We start from the raw sequence: 20,015 nt of genomic DNA, 5'->3' as shown, positions 1-20,015 counted from the left end.
TACAATCAACTCAAACCAAACCTTGTATCTCATTTACTCTACGTGCACAATCTCCTTTTATGGACTTACTAATCTTTCTTAGCATCACATAATACACTATACACCTATTTAATCATATGATACTATGTAAAAGTGATAATTTTCTAACCACTCTAGAAATGCTTTACTTCTAGACTTACACTTCTCACATTGGGGTAATTCTTTCATAAGATATTGAGAATGGGTCTAAGAACATATCTAGTTTAGCCCAGATGCATAATTTACATAGACAAGAGAAAATTCTTATGAATCACTAAACTTAAAAGCACTAGTGGGCTTCTCTCAAGAACTTGTAGAGTCTCATAACTATATGTAGGCTCTATCTGGGAAAACTTTACCAATGGAAATTTAAGCATGACTGTTTCTATTACATCAAATTGAGGCAAAGCTAGTTGAGATGGAGCGATTGTTGAATCTAAATATAGTTGGTAGAGAATACATATATGGAAAAATCTGCAATATGAAACAAAGGAAACATTTTTTAAATATCCTATAGCCTCTCAAAGAAAATTATAGAATCTTCAGAACATTTCATAAGACACTGCTCGACATGGATCCATAGACACTCTAGGACACTTAGACTCTGTGCTCTGATACAAAATTTATCACAACTTAAGACTACCCTCATGATAAAATGTGATGATTAAAACCACATATTATTACAAGCTAACCCATAGTACTGACATGATTCATGAGCAACTAAAAATATATATATAAAACTATAAATACTAAGAAAAAGCAATATCATAACTAAACTTGTTCAATACAACACTATTTGAAAGTGTTTATAAATTTGAATAATAAGAAAACAAACTAGAAGTAAATACATCAACTCCAACTGACCGTCTCTGAAGCCTCTTCTAAAACTAACTACAGTTAGTTGAGACATGACCCCAGATATCTCTAATTACTGTATAACTGAAATAAACTAATATGACTATTACTTGACTAGAGTTCCCAAAATAGGAGAACTCATCACTTGTTCTATGAGGGTTTTAATATGAAGTAGCCACGAGCATGAGAATGAACACCTGATTTTACATCAGATAAAAAATATACGGAGAAGAAAAAATAGTCAGTACTTTGAATGTATTGGATAATGTGAGATATATAATAATTATGGACAATACTTAAAACATTCTTTAAATATGTTCTTGAATTCAATAAGAAAAATCATGGAAAAAATACACCTAAAACTTGAGGATGAAAATTTTATTAAAAATAGTAAGACATAAATCACGATATATCTTAAATCATGATATAAAACAATTCAAAACTGGAAAGCTGAGGAAAACATAAGTATTTCATGTGATTTAAAACCGATGTCACAGAAAATTTTAAGGTTGTAGTACCAGGACCCAAAAGTAAATCATAACCTATGGACATGAGTTATAACTATTAGTTGATGTGCCATAGTTTCATGGTACTTTTGATGCTTAAAACAAGGAAATTGTGCAGGAACTTAGGTATTTTTGTTGGATATGATGTGTGTTTATGTTGATTTTCCAAGAAAATGGTGTTCAGAGCAAAGACTAAGAAAAATGGATTAAGAGTTTCAAAAAAGGTAACCCACGAGTCAACTTACAACTCGTAGGTTGTACTTATAATTTGTGAGTGGCATTAGTGAGTTAAAGTTCTGAAGATGTAAGTTGAATCTAATTTTCTCTAGTCTACCTATGACTCGTAGGTTGTAATCATACGTTGGAGTTCTAAAAGTTTCAAGTTGCTCAAATTTCCATGAGTCCAAGGCACGATTCATGGGTTGTACCTACTACTCAACCCACGAAGCATGAGTTGATGCAAACCCTAGTTTCCTACATTTTTTAGGATAGGTTTTATTTTATATCTATAAATACGCCTTGGATATTTTATTATCAATTTATGCAATTTATACTTTTGACATTATTTTGATTTCTGAGATACATTATTGATCTTAGAAATATTGTAATTGGTATTTAGGGTTTACAATTGATTTGAGATTTTGGGTTTCAATTTTTATTCTTCATAAGTTCATCATCATGATTTCATCTATGAAATCTATGTTTATTCTTACAACCATGAATAACTAAATCCCATAACTAGGGTTGTGGGAACCTTGATGAATTAACAAAGTAGGTTAAGTGAGAACTCATTCTAGAATGGTGTTATTAAATATATTGGAATTTTCTTTATTTTGATTGCTTTTTTACTTGTTGCAAACATTAGGAACTCACCCATATTTGATACTTTCTTGAGAGATAGGCAGAGATTAGAAGAATAAGATTACAACAGTAATTTGAAGCTATCAATCTTTATCTAATTAACTTGAGATCTAGAGCAGATAGTAAATCTGAGATCATAAAATAAGGGTGAGTAGTGAGATGCTTTGACACCAAGAGGAGATGAGTGAAATTCACCCAAACCACGCTTAAGAGATGATTAGGTAATACATAACTTGTTTGATTTTGCATGCAAGTCATGGAGGTAGTTTGACAAGCATGAAAAATCTATAGAGTTATGAAGTTAGGAGGAACATAATCCTAGTGCTCGTCTCATATTGATCACAACCCTAATCGCCCAACATCATTACTGTTAATATTATTTTTATGAAACCCCCCATTTACTTTATTTAATTTCAGTTTATGTTAGAAAGCATTTGATAGATTTTTGTGCTATTCCTCCTGCGTTCGACCCAATATAGTTGGGTTCTATATTTGATTAATAATCGCTTTATATGTTCTTTGATGTATAATTTTGATGACATTAAAGTTTGGCATCTTTGTCAGGGTATTGATGTGATATGGATTTACAGAACTTTTGATGTTTAAAACCAAGTAATATACAGGTACTTAGGTGTATTTTTGAGGATACGATGTGTTTTTGAGTTGATTTTCCAGGAAACTAGGTTCTGGGAGCTAACCAAAAGAAAAAGTTGAAAGTTGAAATTTCTGCTACTACTTTTGGACCTACTGGCTGTAAGTACCACCTACTAGACTTAGGTAAAAGACTGCAGGTACTAGAAGACTCAAGTTTAGAGAATCAGAAGATAAAATAATTTGTTTGCTACCTACGGTGGGCCACTTACGGCCTATAGGTACCACCTATGGCTCTTAGATGGGTCCGTAGGTAGCCACCGTCTCAAGTTTTCCTCTTTTATTTTAAATTTGATTTCTAGGTTTTCCATATAAGCTATAAATATTTTTTTGATGTTATTTTAGTTAGTTTAGGTTAGGGAATTCCCTTTGGGGCTAATTTTATTCCTTCTTAATACTTACAAACATTTCTTTGATTCCAAGATTAACTTTTGATCTTGGGGTTCTCTCACTCTTGGTTTTTAGCTGAATACTAAAGGTGAAACGTTGTATTTTCTTCTTTCATTATTGTGATATTGAATCTATGATTTTTTCTATGAATTCCATGATTTGTCTCACAATTATGAGAAGCCAATTCTCTTAACTAGGGTTATGGGAACCCTGACAGATTAACGAAGTAGCGGAAGTGTCAAGTCATTCTAGATAAATATCCTTGCATGTATTGTGATTTTTTTTATTTAATTGATTTATTAGCAGTGGCCAACATTAAGATCTCACCTCTATTCATTACGAACCTAAGAGGGAGGTAGAGGTTGGTAAAATGAGATCACAACAATGATTTGAAGTTAATTGTCTAAACAAGCTAATCATCACTATCTACTTAAGATAATTATCTTCATCTAATCAATTTGAGACCAAGAAGAGATAGTTGAAGCTGGGGTCCAAGGCAAGGGTTAGTAATACGATACTCTGAGACCAAAAGAAGATGAATGAAATTAAACAAAGTGTATCATGAGGCTATTGGTGATACATAACTTGTCAGATTCTACATACAAGGTATTGAAATAGTTTGACACTACATGATAAATCTACGTAGTTAGAAGCTACATTACGAGAAAAATAGCCTCTAGGGAAGGGAATTCTCGTACCTAAAAGTCCAATTCTGGTCGTAAATAATCTTTCAAGATGGAAAAATATTTGTCTCAGCTCGTCCTTATAGCGTTCTTTGCTAACGGTCTATTGCAACGAGGTACTCTAGATGGTTGTTAAATGTCATTAGAGACAGTAACATATCTGGTCTCAAAAACACTTTTCGAAACTGTACATCTCATCCCTACTAGATGATTTTCATTTTTTTAAAAATAGTTATTTTCTAGTCGCTGTATGTTTTTTGCGATGAGTAACTATCTTTTCCTAATTTAATCTATAACGAGGAGCATCTAACTTGTCCTAGATTAATCTTTAGAGAGAAGCGACTACCTCATCCTAGTTTAACCTTTAGAGATGAGCAACTAAATCATCCTTGATTAACCTTTAAAGACGAGCAACTAACTCATCTTAGATTGCTACTGAAATATAAAATTTACATATTTCATTGCTAAATATCAAATTGCTATTGAAAATATTGAAGGATGATAAATATAATTTGAATATTTGCTTAATAGAAAAAATAAATCAATTAACATCCCGAGCTATATGAATTCAATAGTTTCAATATTTGCTAAACAAAAAAAACTTAACTAATTTACATCCGGAGCTAGAATTTGATGTTAGGTTTACATAATGTTCGTAGAAAAATAATAATAAGCTTGTGCGTTATCGAAACATGCATCTTCACTTGTAACTTCAATCGTCAGAAATCTATAAGAACAAAATTTTAGAAAGACAATAACTATTGGTATATAATTTAATATACTTAAGAAGCAAAGAATTGGAACGCAGTATAGCAATGGATAACTGACTTAGCCAATGAATAAAACAAGTACACAGAGTTTAAAACTAAATCCAACTATGAGACAAATATGAAAAAAGTACTTGCTTCCTTTCAATTTGCATTGTTTGATTATCGAAAAGGAGAAAATACAAGCAGTAATAGACTATTGTTCACTGCCCTTAAGCTGTAATTAACTATTGTTCACTGCGATCACGAGACAATGCTACTTATAGCAAGTTGAATAGTGGGGAAAAGAAGTATATAACCATAAAATCTAATCTTGATGACCCTTTGGTGCCAAAAATAAGTAGAAAAATGCATTTCTAGATGGTGCATCAGCAGAGGTGTATACAGTTGACTTCTAACATGCTGTAAAGAATAGTTTCTAAATAATATAAGGTGAACACAATGCAAGAGCAAAATCTATCTGTGAAACTAGACTGCGACAAACCTTGACTAGAATACATAGTAAAATTTATAATTCATTCTTCTAGTGCCACTAACTAGTTCTCTAATGGTTATATACATACTAAGCTCATCTCGTTCTACCTGTTCTTACTCTATTTCACTAGAATTGCTAATGTAAAGTGAAGCTTCATCCCTAGAGTCTGTGGTTGTCCTTGATGCGTCCATATATGATATGTCACCCTTTGGGAAACCAGTTGATATAGATGGTTTATGGTAATTGCTCGGCGTCCACTCCTTATTTTTTGTACGAGTCATCATTGGGCTCTCCATAGTAGATCTAATCCTCAAATAATTGGAATCTCTCTGCAGAAAAACATCTCAGGTATATCAATTTCCTTTTCAAATCTATTAGGACTATTTATTTTAGAGATTTATGTAAAAGTACAACTCATGATCAACCAGTACACGTACTAGAAATATTTCTCTTCTGTTACATTTTTAGACTTGTATTAGTTTATTACTTCAAGATTTCTTTAGGAATATAATGATTAATCAAATATAAAACAGCTCCAAAATTGATGCTACTAGATATCGATCTTTTAAAGCAATTAAAAATTTGACCTGTTATAGAGCTTGAAGAGTTCAGGGTGCTCTGAATCAAGTAAATTTTAGGCTAAAAAAGTCAGAACTTCTTGCCTATTGACGTGATAAGTACAACTGGATAGTTACTTTGAGCAAGATAACTAGCTAATGAAGTGGAAACTTGTCAGCTAATACACATAAAAAACTGCCCCATGAGGGGAATCCTGGCCCTATCAGTAATTTAAGGATAAACTGTACTGTACACTGGATGTCAAATGGATTTATCTCTACTATAACCAAGTATATCAGTAAAATTAGTAACCCATCCATATAACTGAGTTAATGTAATTCAAAGCTGAAATCTGACTTACTCCATCTTCAGATCGTCCAGGTATATTAAGAGCTTGCTTATTAAATCTCTGAAACCTTCATAATTTGTTCATAATTCTGTACCCTCTATCTTTGAGCTTGCCATTTGTTGAACATGTCCAAATTTCAAAAGAAACTGGTGATATATATTGTCAGGACGATCAACGGGTGTTTTAACAAGGTATAGATAACACTGATATTTTCAACAAGAATAATACAGATAGAAAATGGATAATGTGATAGCTTATCGGGCCAATTATAAAGCTAAGCAACACAAATACATTCAATTAAATAGGTTATCATTTCAGATGGCATTCAAAACACACCAACTTAATGATAAAAATGGCACATGCAGTAAGATATTTAAAGGCACAGTACTAAACAAGAGAGATATTTTAGCAGACATAAAGGGAACAAAGAAAAGGGAAACTCAATAAATATTCATGAATAAATGAAAAGGACTAAACATTGGCCTAGGACAGGCTTATGTAAAGAAGCTTTTATTACACATAGGAAAGAAGTTGTCAATAATAATTCCCATAGTTACATTCTAGACTACGACTCAATTCAAAATACGTTAGGATAAGTTACAAGTAACTTCACTTAAGCTCATATTAGTCCAATAGTTCATACTATGATAACTTTTCGATGTGGAAATGAAAATAGATCTATATATACCTAAATCGGATTCACTTAAGATCATTTCTGCCATTAGGGAGAGAAACAAAAGTGATCAGAACATCAGGTTTAACATGAGCAGTCCACTCTTTTTGTCCATCATCTTCCACCACCACATCACCCAACAGAGAAATAGATTATACACCACTACCACCACCACCACCACCACTAAATCCTTTATCAAATCTTGAATTAGGGCACAGAGTTCTTGCAATACTGGCACTTGTAAAATATCAAGCTATAGTAGAACGTGAACTTGCTGGTGAAAAAAATATAGAACTCCCCCTGATATTATATCAAAATCATGATATGGTCTATGACCTTTCCTATAAGTACCAGCTGGCGTTGATGACTAGCATTTGTATGAACCAAAGACCTTTAAAGCAATATCCTTAATCTGTAAATGTTTAAAACTTATAAGCTCATAGCAACTAAGTACAACATCAAGAAGATGGATTCTTGATTAAAAGATGAACTGTAGTACTAGTATTAGTTAAAGCAGTTAATGTTGGTTTAAATGTTACCAAAGTCGAAAAGCAAAAAACACAGATAAATTGTTGGCTTTAATGATGAAAGGAACAAAAGGAAAAAAAAATAAAAATATATGTGCTAGTCCAATAGTAATAATTACAAGGATGAATGACAATTATACAAACAAAGACACGATAAAAGTGAAGTTTAAATTTTTTAGGGCCACCTCTTTAGGATGACAATCATTGGTAACGAAAGGAATCCTTTAGAGCCTTGACGACGACATTAAAGCACTCACTGCTTTTTATGTCTCACTTAAGGACTTAATGAGAGCCATCGAGATTTGGAAGGTCACAGGACATGCACAAAGGGAGTCCCTAAGAAGAATATCCTCATATATTCGTTCAACCCTAACATGGTCAACGAAGAAAAGATATAAACTGAATAATAGTTACTTGTGTAAGTTTATTAACAATAGAGTAACTTTGAAGGGTTTGAAATTATAAGTTGTACAGACTCCCTTTTAATGCCGCAACCATGATGTATACTCCAAAAAGACACTTCTTTTGGAGAATCCAACACACACATTTTGACTTCTTTTGAAGAGTCCGAGCAACATAGTTGAAACCTTACAAATTTTTTCTTCATCATCTAATATGGATGTAAGAACAAACTTAATGGCATAATAGCACTTTTCAACTGCATATTTCATGTAATCATCCCTTGAGATCCTATCCAATAACTTATCTTGTGGGTCTTTACTCTCTATATCTATATCTTTTGCAAGAAGTATCTATTTATTCAGCACAAACTAAAGAGCCTTTAACATGACAGTTAACTGCATAGATCACATTTGTATCAGAAAAAAGGAAACTATAGAAACTGCTAGAACTATAAAAATTGCTTAACCTTTCTAGCTAGTAGGAAAAGAGGCCACTAAACTAATGATAGATTCCCAAAATTCTTGGGCATCAAAAGTTGTTCCATCTTTCTGCAGGTTGAAAATCAATACATCAAAATTAAAAGTTTTGAGGATAGCAGTATAATTAGTGGAAAACTAAAACTAAGTTGGTGAACAAAAACAATCACTAACAAATTAGTCATGTAATCTTCTTCCCTCAAATTCTTGATGATTTCATTCCAAAATGGTGCAAATTGAGCAGCATCAACTTTGTTTCTCTCCAACACTTGCTTTTTACAATAATATAATTTATTTATTTTTTGAGAAAGAAATACTTTTAGTATAACTATATAATATTGCAAAAAACAAAATACAAACTTCTGAATAAACTGGCATGGAAGATAGTTTACATAAAAAACACCAAGGAAATGTCTTCCAAAATAACCCAAAAATCCTTTTTGAGTTGGCTAGACCAACCCTAATTGTGCTCACCAATTTGAAACATGGTGGAGTACAGAACTGCCCCTCTTCCTTACTCTCACTTAAATATTAGGCTTCACTCAATAAGTTCTAGGAAGACCTTACAAAAGTATTCAAATCTAACATTTTGATGAATACAAAGATCTATCTTCCTATATTCCGTTGTAAGTATAAATGACTGCAAGTTTTATTAGCAAATATGTATACCAAAAATGTTACCTTCTAAAAACCAATAAATACAAAGATCTAAATGGAATGAATTTGAATACTGGGTTTTAAGTTAAGCCACACTTCAAACTCTGCTTCCTTACTACTTAAATCACACTAGGGTAAATTTCATCATACATATTTCTAAGCATAAGATTTTGATTTGGGAATAGATAGCTCAAGTTTCTAGAGGAAGATCACTTGATCACCTTTTGTAGTATGACGTCTAGGACTTAAATCCATACCCTACAACTTAGGAAGAGAGATAGAGGCTTCTTTTTTTTGGATAACTATGGTATCAGAACTAGGTTATCCTAAGTGAGCCTCTTACTACCCAGCATATGATCTTGATAATGAATCGAGAGATTAAAAGAAAGAGGAGGACAGGGGCTTTAAATGACCATTCAAGGCTTAGGCAAGGGTCTTGAATAGTGCTAACATTCAAAAGTTAGGGGAGGATTTGATGTTTATAGGGGATGCACATACCATACAGATATTATTTATTTGACTGCTGAATATGAAGATACATCTGATAAAGATACCTCCAATGATGTTACCTGTGATGACATTATAATTATTGAAACTACCTACGATAAAGAGAAGATCAAGTCAAATGTAAAGTTGTCAATCCTGATGTATCCCTCATAAATAATTTATTCACCATAGATTCTTGAAGAAGAAAAGAAGGAATTAATTCATAAAGCTAAGTCTTTATTGATGAAGAAGTTGTTTACTTATTCAAATGATGCTGACAACATGATGTATCAAGCCAATACCATCTTTGGATATTTGAAAGGCCTGGTGCTGAAATAACTCTTTCTATCGAGACATCACAGAATATATTAAGCATCGCTGCAATTTGCATAATACAGAGAGAAAAAAAATGCATCACCACTATCAGCATTGCAGAAAAATTAAAGTAATGTTGTAGTTACTACTAATGATGTTTGGGAGGAGGTTTCACATAATCTAGTAGAAAGAGAGAAGGCCAAAGAGAAAAAAAAAGTTCTAAAGAGGTAAACCAAGGAATTGAATCATAAAGAAGAGCATCTGAGGTATGATGAAAAAATACAAGAATGTCCATGATGTTTAAAAAGCCAAGACGCAACAACTTGGCACCCAATTAGTGGTATTTCAAGCAATGCATAGGAAGATTCAACAACAAAAGAATGAAGCTCTTCATGGGATTGTTTTCCAGATTCCGTGATGATCTTAATTAGTTGGATTTTTTGATGCTCATCGAACAAGCTTCCTACTATATATAACTGAAGTCCTCGTGACTATTTTTTGGGATTTCATTTTTTTAAGCAGCAGATAGTTTTTTCTTTATTTGGTTTATCGACATATAGTAATTCTCCTTTAAGTTTCTTGTCCTACTTTCATTCCTTTAGCATGTTTAATCTTAACAAGTAGATCAGATCAATTTTTTACTTGAGTTTTATGTCAACTTTTTCTAGCATGAGAAAAAGTTTTTTCAAATATCTTTTGTGGTAACAGGTGCAATTTAAGAAAAAGGACTCCACCACATCTCTTTATTCACTATGACTACGTACTGACCTATGCTACTCTGTTTGTTTCAAATTCAGAATGGATTCTCAATCAAATGTCGAACAGAAGAAAATTCTAAATAATGTAAAACACTATATTTTACAACACTCTTTAACATTGTTTGGCATGTAAATTTCCAAATAAGACTTCAGTTTCTCATTCCCTCCTTATACGTATGCATAGTAAATTTAAATTTAAGAAACGAGGCATATTAAAAAATTTCACTAGTTGACATCAATCAATGCAATCACTTTTCCCATCCCACCCCACTGAGAGACTACCCTACCCAGCCTTGCATAGCAGTAAACTCACCTCACTCTGCACCTGCTCCACTCCATTGCTATTCCTAGTAGCTAGACGATATACAGACGATAATTAACCATCCACAAATTGATAAATTTCATAGAAAATTATTGAGTTGTACAAATTAAAAAAACAATAGATTCTGAATAGGAATAGAAAAACGAACAACTATGTAATTGATTGGAAGACAAGGAATACCTGAAATCGAGTCTAGCAGATGCTAATTCAAGATAAGGGCAGAGCTAAAAATACCAATTTATCTAAAATTAAAGAGTTTTAATGAATAGCACATTGATCAATAGATTGATTAGGACTGGATGGTTTACAACCAGTGTGTGTTTGGAGAACTTGCTTGAAATTAACCCACACTAATTGCTGAAATTAAAGATTAGGGTTGAATGTTATTGTCGATGAATTGAATATCGATTAGGACTGAGATGAATGTCAATGATTTGAGTCTACAACTCAATATCAATGAATTAAATATCAATCAGGGTTGAATGTGTTTTGGAGAAAAAATTTACGCTGTTATTTTTAAAGAATTTCACGACTTTGCTGCCCAAGCTTTTGTTAAAAAAATTATTTTAATGATTGGCGAAAGTTTAGGTGCTTAATTATAATTTGGGATTATTTGTAACCCGTTATTATGTTTTTAGAGACCATATTTAGTTCCTTCGTTATTTGAGGATGAGACAAATATCTCATCCCAATATATATACTTTTAGAGATGAGTTTATTAACTCGTCCCTAAATATTGGTCTTAAATAAGGATTTTTCTTGTAGTTCTAGTCATACACAAACCTGGTGCTTATCTTAGATTGATTACAACCAAAAACATCCCATTCTTGTTACTTTTTACTATTTTAGGAAATCCCCCTGTTTACCTTTTTGTACGGCCCATTGATTTCAACAAGTCTAAATTATAGTTCCACAAATTCCTTGCAGGTTTGAACCCAACCTGAGTTGGGTTGCTATATTTTGCCTCAACCACTTTACTTCTATTAGTGGTGTAGCTTTGGGACATATCAAAACTTTGGTGCCGTTGTCAGGGAATATAATTATGAATTGTTGATTGAATTTGTTAAAGTTTTTGGGTTTTATTTTCTCATGTTCTGCAACTCTTTTGTATTTGATATATTAATAAGATAAAGTATGGAGTGATTATGACTCCTTATTTATTGATCCTTATCCTTTTGATATAGTGTATTATTGTAGGAGAGTGGTTGATATATTGTTGGAGCATATTGAGAGAATGCTAGACACGTTGACTCTCCTAGCAAAAGAAAAAAAGAAGTTAAGTCAAAAGGTTGACAGGTTTGGCTTTGATATTCACAACTTACAAGTAAAATTGAATGCAAAGATTTATATGTGTAACGCCCAACAATTTAGTTATGAGTTGTGTGAGACTGAGAAACTTCTTATAAGCTAAATTGAGAAGCTAAAATTTAAGGAGTCAACACTTTATTAGACTTATGTGGATGTTGTTACTATTCATAAGATCACACTCCAGTTATGTGAGGATATAAATAAGAATGCAATTCATGAGTTTGGACATATTGGACTTCACTCTAATCACTTTTTCATATTATGTTTGGATTTTATGATATTAATTGAGCCATCCAATCCCATAGAAGAGTGCAAGGAGGAGTATAAAGATGTCTATATTCATAAATTTGTCATGATAGAATCAAAGAATTACATTCCCTACTTAAGGGCCAATAATTATAGCATGCCATATCAATTTCTTGGTTATTTTATTTTTATAGCACCACCCCTTGAGCATAATGGGAAATTAGAAAAACAATTAGGGGTGAAATTCATAAGTTCAAAGTGGAAAGAGAGAACTGGAGGCCAACTTTTGGTCTACCTTAATAAAGTCTGAGTAATCAAGGTATCCATAGGCTTGTTGGTGAAGTTTTAGTAACCAGCTACCCATGTTTTGCTGCAAAGTTAAATCAAGCCCTTCTTTGGAGGCCCAAGGTATTCTGTTATTTGTATATTTATTTGTGTTAGTGTGATTAACATTAGATTTTTGAATCTATGGTGCCATAGGTATGTTTCTAACTCTCTTGTTTGTAGTGGTCTAATGCATTGGGGACAATGCATATCTTAAGTTGAGGATGCGGATGCTTGTATGTCTTAATGTCCACTTGGGTTTTTTTTGCCGTTCCTCTTTTCCCATTGTCTTATTCCTAGTAGAGCCGATATGTTTAGGACATATTGTGTTTTATTTTGTATTGTGTTGTTTATATTTAACTAGGAGATTTTGGAGTATCTAAGGTAGTTGATGTACTTTGATTTTTTTTTTTTGAGAAAAATGATAATCCTCCAAAAAATTAGTTTTTGAACTGGGTGATATGTATATATGTGTGACCATTGTGAATTTCATTGTGGAATTAGAATTAGGTACATAATAATCATAGTTAACAAATTACATTAACTAGATAGGTAGTAGCTTGTGATGCAACCCTATGCTATGTGTGTGTGAGATACTACTTTTTTTCCTTTGCGTGTTAAATCCAAAAATTTCTTCTTTAGTCTTGCCTAGGTTGTAGAATAGTTGGTTAGAAAGGATCATAGGCGGTTTTTGATATTAGTCCACTTTTAGCCTAAATGAACTTCCAATTATGAATAATTTCCCTTGATCCCTATTTTGAGCCTGCATAGACTATTTTTTTGTTTCACCTTTCACCTTTCCATTTGTGTTACAATGAACCTATTTTTTCCCTTGTCCTCCTTGAACATTGTGTAACTCAACTCAAATAAATTGCCTAAGTTGAGGGTGGCTATCATAGGGGTGTGTAATGTGAAGTGGGTATGAATAATGGTAAATAAGAGAAAAGAAGGTAGGTCTAGGTGTGGTAGAAAAAGATAAAAAAGAAAAGAAAAGAAAAATTTTAAAAAGAAATAAAGAGAAGAAGAAAGAATAAAAGAAACCATACCCAACCTGAAGATGCAACATAAGAATAAAAGGGGAGAAATAAGGGTGGAATAAAAGAATCCAGTTGATAAGTGGAACCCCAAAGTAAGTGTAGTGACAAGGAGGATTAGTCACAAAAAGTATCCATATGTACCATACCATCCTCCAAGCCTATATTAAAAGCCGAGTAAAGTCCTATAGTGATCCTAACCTGATTGTCTAATAGCTAATGAAAAGAAAATAAGGGCAAGCCTATGGTATTTGATGCATATTGATTGGAACTTGTTTGTGAGTGTGAGTGTCTTGTGATCATCCCCATATTTACATACATGATCTATTTAAACGAGTGAGACTTCTTTGTTGTGAGGGTACTTGAGTTGTGCTTCTAGCTTCTTATTTGTTCGGATAGTACAATTTTTACATAAGCATAATTATTTGTTACTAATGTAATGTAATATCTTGATTCCCCTATGTCACATTATTGTGCTTCACTGATACACACAGTTGGTTTTTGAAAAGTTAAAGTAGGAGGGGGTTTTATTTTTAAGCTAAATGTGATGATTGACTATCATAGGTATCTTAGGTTTCTCTTGGTTAAGCAGCGTTGTGTCGTTTTGTTGCTTGAGGATATGCAAACATTCTAAGTTGAGGGTGTTAATGTGCTATAGATTCACAATACATTTGATAATTAAAACCAAGAAATATGAAATTCTTTAGGTGTATTTTTGGGGGATATGATGTGTTTTTGAGTTTATTTTGCAGGGAACTAGTTCTGGGAGCTAACCGGAAGAAAAAAATGAAAGCTAAAATTTCTGGTATTACTTTTGCACCTACTGGCCGTAGGTACCACCTACTAGACTTAGGTGATAGACCGTAGGTGCTATAAGACTCAAGTTCAGATAATAAGAAGATAAAAGAATTGGTATGATACCTACGGTGGGCCACCTATAGCTCGTAGGTGCCACCTATTGCCCGTAGATGGGTCCATAGGTAGCCACCAACTCAAGTTTTCCTCTTTTATTTAGGATTTGATTTCTAGGTTTTCCATATAATCTATAAATACCTTTTTAGTTTAGTTAGTTTATGCTAGAGAATTCCCTTTGGGGCTAAGTTTACACCTTCTTAATACTTACAAACGTTTATTTGACTCCAAGATTAACTTTTTATATTGGAATTCTCTTGTTCTTAGTTTATGACTGAATAATCAAGATGAATCTTTGGATTTTCTTCTTTTATTATAGTGATATTGACTCTATTATTTTGTCTATGAATTTCATGAATTGTCTCGCAACTATGAGCAGCTAATTCTCTTAGCTAGGGTTGTGGGAACCCTGCCGGATTGATGAAGTAGAAAAAGTGTCAAGTCATTCTAGATAAATATTCTTGAATGTCTTATGGTTTTCTTTGATTTAATTGCTTTATTAGTATTGTCAAATGTTAAGATCTTGTCTTTATTCATTATGAACTTGAGAAAAAGGTAGAGATTAGGAAAAAGAGATCGCAACAATGATTTAAAGTTAATTATTTAAACAAGCTAATCATCACTATCTACTTAAGATAATTATCTTTATCTAATTAATTTAAGACCAAGAGGAGATAGTTGAAGCTGCGGTCCAAGGCAAGGGTTAGTAATGCAACACTCTGAGACTGAGAGAAGATGAGTGAAATTCACCAAAGTGCATCGAGAGGCTATTGGTGATACAAAATTTGTCAAATTCTACATGTAAGATATTCAAATAGTTTGACAGTGCACAATAAATCGACTAAGAAGCCAGAGGGATCACAAGACTGGTGTTCGTCTTAGATTGGTTACAACCAAAAGCATCCCATTCTTGTTACTTTCTACTATTCTAGCAAATCTCCCATTTACCTTTTTGTACTAACCCTTGATTTCAAAATGTTTAAAAGATAGTTCCACATATTCCTTGTGGGTTCAACCCCAACCTGATTTAGGTTACTATATTTTGAGTCGATCATTTTATCTTCAATTTAAGGTGTAGATTTGGGCGATATCAAGTATATGATTACAAATTTTTTTATTGAGATTGTTGACGTTATTGGTTTGGTTTGTTGATTTCTGGTTTTCCAGTGTTTTTAGGGCAGATGCTGGTGTATGCCTAGTACTCAGTGTCAAGGAAATCCCCAATTCTATTAGATCTGATCTTTAATGTACCTTACATTAAAATTATAAGATAGAGGGAAAAAAAGCTTATAATTAACGAGCCTTATGTGATGGGGTTTATAATTACCCAACAACATTGAATCGGCAACCTCAGCATGGTGTTTAAGAAAATGTTGATCAAGTCACTGCTCGATTGGTTGCCGAACAAAATGCTTGGCTAACAGTTGCCCGATGTATAACTATGGAGGAAGGACTAGAAGGGAGAATGATGATTATCAAGCAACACTTGATAAAGATAGAACTAGAAGAAACAGAGGTCAACCACCTATTTATCAGTACTTGCTAGTTTATGTTAATCCATAAGAAGACTTAGGGTATGTTGAACCAATTGAGGCATGTACAATCATTCCTCCAGAATTACCCTATAATATGAAATAAAATATTATGAGCATCATGATCCAATTTCTGAACTTGAAGGGAGTGTTTGTTAGTTTACCTACCGATGATGCAAACATGCACCTTATGAACATTGTGGGGATTATCACTTTTTACAATCTACCTGGGGTAAGTCAAGAAGCTATATGACTAAGCTTATTCCAATTATCTTTGACACGAGAGGCGACTTTATAGTTATGATAGCTATCTTGTAGATCTATTGTCACCTGGAACGAGTTGAGGACGTAGTTCATGGATTGATTTTTCCCGCCCTCTTAGATATTGCAACTAAAATATGAGATCTATAATTTCAAATAGTTACATTTATAGGAACTATATGAAACATGGTTAAGGTTCAATAAGAAGATGAACGTTCTATATCCCAGAATCAAGAACATGAACTTGCTTGAGATATTCTATAGAACCTTGAATGCAAATACCAAGGTTGTAACTGAAATATTATAGGTGAAGCATTTATGAGTCTTCTTTAAGAGCAAGTGACAAAAATCTTATACCAAATCACCAAAGAAATCGAGATTCGAATACTCAAGAGGCAGATATTTTATTCGGTAGGTATGCAATTGGTTCTTCCGAAGAGAAGAAGGTCTTAGATTAGGCATTGGTTCAAGAGGTAGCATAACTAATGATAGAGATTGAATTACTTAATAAGCAATTTGTAGCTATTAGAGTAGAGAAGGTAAATACAATGGGTTCACTAGGTAAGGCTTCTTGACATGAAGAGTCTGATTCTAAGAAGAAAGCAAAGTATTTTGATAGAGAAATAGAGGGTTTTTGAGCCAAGGTCTAAGGGTATAATCAAGAAACTTGGAACACAAGGCAAGGTAATCAAGGTTGTAACTATAATGGAGATATGTATAGGGATAGAATTAGAGAGCGTGATGGGTATTGGAGGAGGAAAGATTATTACAAGGATAAGAGAAGCCTTTATGTTCCATAGAGGAATTGTGATTCTGAGTCTAAAAGATCAAGAATGGAAGTCATGCTTGAAAAACTTATTAAAGGTTTAGAGAGTCAAGAGAATTTCCTTAAGGAAATTAGGGTACATATTTTAGGGTTGAACCAAAAAGTAAAGTCGCATGCAACCGCGATTAAGTTGCATGAGAAATAGTTTAGACAGATGTCTACCACCTTAAATCAGTGTCAATCGGGTACTCTTCCTAGTAATACAATTTAGAATCCAAAGAATGACTGTCACTACTTAGCTATCACTACTCGGAGTGGTAAGGATACTATTAATCCACCTATCTCTGTGGTTGATGATGTGAGGAATAATTCTGTGGATGTTGAAGATGTGAATGAAACTAAAATTGAAAGGCCGGTGACTAATGGTAAGGCATCTAATAATCCAATAGTCGTAGAGGAATAAATTGAGAATGACAAAGGAAAAGGTAAGGAGGTCGCACCAGTATTGAAACCCATTCCGCGACCTCCTCCACTAATTTCTGTAAAGGGTATTCGATGTTTCATAGGTCATACAAGTTTTTATAGGCAATTGATCAAGGACTTATCAAAAATTACAAATCTATTGTGCAAGTTGTTAGAGTGAAGTTTGTGTTTGATGATGACTGTCTCAAGGATTTTGAGTTCCTAAATAAGAGGTTGATCTCAACTCCTATCATTGTGTCTCTTGATTGGAACTTACCATTTGAAGTGATTTGTGACGCCTGTGGTGTGGACCTAGGAGCAGTCCAAGGTAAATTATGAGAGAAGATACTTCATTCTTTTCATGACTTGATTTACAATTCATGATGGAATCTACTAAATCCCATTAGTAGGTCAGCCAATACCATAACCCCGAGCTAATGCAATGGGTTAATTCGATAAGGAATGCCTATCATAGTCCAAATTCAATGAACAAAATTTATAAATGAACATAGTGTTCTAAAATAGATAAGCAGACATAACAAGAATACGAATCCCACGACTTGGTAGATCCAGTACAAGAACAACTAATGTCAATAATACAATCCAAGAGACTTCGAATATAATCAATACATTTGTCTTGATACAAAAGATTGAATAACAATAATTTAGAAGGAAATGGGAGAATTAGAGCACCAAGAGCTCACCCTATTTCTAAAAGATTAAATCTACATGAACAACAATCACAGACGATAGCTAGTACTCGAATCTGCACCAAAAAGGTACAAAAGTGTAGTTTAAGTACCAAAACAATAGGTACGCAGTAGGCATCATTGGCTGACTGAACTAAATCATGATATAAAGATGATATAATGCAAGATAATCATAACTAAGTCAAGGTACAAAATTGAGCCTGAATCATCTCCATCATCACTATACATAATAAATAATCAATCCGGAATAACAGTATAACATAAGGCATCTACACATTCCAATATCGCCGTGCATAAAAAATATACAATTTGGAATAATAACGCATCAACACAACCAAGCACAAGTACAAAGTTTGCTCCTATACGTCAGCTGGTGCATAAAGTAAAGAACTCACTGAAACATCCCATACTGCTAGAGAGTACACCCAAGATAAGAATAAATTAATAAATCAACATTATCCCCAACTTCATCGTCTTTTGACCATCATTCTACAACTTACCATTGATAGGTAATTTACCAACATTAATAAGTTACCTCTACATTATAGTATACCCACAACCTTATAATACTATCATTTAACAACCTCAACATCGGTACTTACAAATCACCCTTCATTAGCTAGACATCTCTTATTAAGTAACCCATTTACTTAGTAGTCATCATGAAGGGGAGCCTTGGAGTAACTGGTAAAGTTGTTGTCATATGACTAGGAGGTCATGGGTTTAAGCCTTGGAAACAACCTCTAGCAGAAATGCAAGGTAAGGCTATGTAAAATACACTCTTATAGTGGGGCCCTTCCCTAGAACCTACGCATAGCGGGAACTTTAGGGCATCAACTGCTCTTTTTTTATTTACTATTCATCATACAACATCTAGTTAATATTTAACAACTATTCACCATATAAACTCTATTCATGGGTTATCGTCTAGTTGTTATTCACTAACTAACCAATATTTAGAAACTAGGCTATATTCATCACTATCCCATATTTTGAAAACTAAGCATCATTTAGTAACTAGTTATTGTCATCAACTTAGTCATCATTATCAACTAATCATCATTGTTACTAATTATGGATAACACTAATCATCATTATAGATTTACCATCATTATCACTAGTCATTAATACCACTATTTATCATCTTCGCTAGTGTTTGATTATACATTAGTCATTATTAGCCACTTAAACAATATCCATCACTTATCCTCATTTAATGCTAAACATCAACTATACCACTTTATAAGCATTTATCATTAATGGGCTATAATCAGCATCCATATTATCAACAACATATACCAATAAGTATATAAATAAGCATGTGATTGCCATACATATGGCTAACAAGACTCAAACCGACAGATATATACCTAAGCACATTAATATAATCATCCTCTAGCCTTGTCGGGTATAAATGCATTATTATATTCATCCTCTGTCTTTTTCGGGCATACATCATCGTAATTAATATCCTCCGACCTTGACAGGTATCAACATCATAGCAATATCCTCTGGTTTTGCCGGGTATCAACATCATCATAACATCTTTCAACCTTACTGGGTATCAACATCATCATAATATCTTCCAACATTGCCAGGTATCAACATATCATCATAATTTCCTTTGGCCTTACCGAATATAAATATATGTGCATAATTATAATTGGTGGAAACATTCATAACATAAGCAATCATATACTGAAGTTTCAGAATTTCAAGTATAATTAGCAT

General features: G+C 33.1%; 1 pseudogene; it reads right to left on the bottom strand.

Annotated features, from left to right (window-relative positions):
• Positions 1–5,220: 5,220 nt before the first annotated feature.
• The window catches only part of LOC107846503, a 72,663-nt pseudogene continuing 57,868 nt past the window's right edge, over positions 5,221–20,015 (bottom strand).

The sequence above is a fragment of the Capsicum annuum genome, chromosome 11 (genome assembly GCF_002878395.1).
Source record: "Capsicum annuum cultivar UCD-10X-F1 chromosome 11, UCD10Xv1.1, whole genome shotgun sequence".
Classification (NCBI taxonomy): domain Eukaryota; kingdom Viridiplantae; phylum Streptophyta; class Magnoliopsida; order Solanales; family Solanaceae; genus Capsicum; species Capsicum annuum.
The sequence above is the reverse complement of the archived record's forward strand: the minus strand, read 5'-3'. Positions and strand labels throughout refer to the sequence as shown.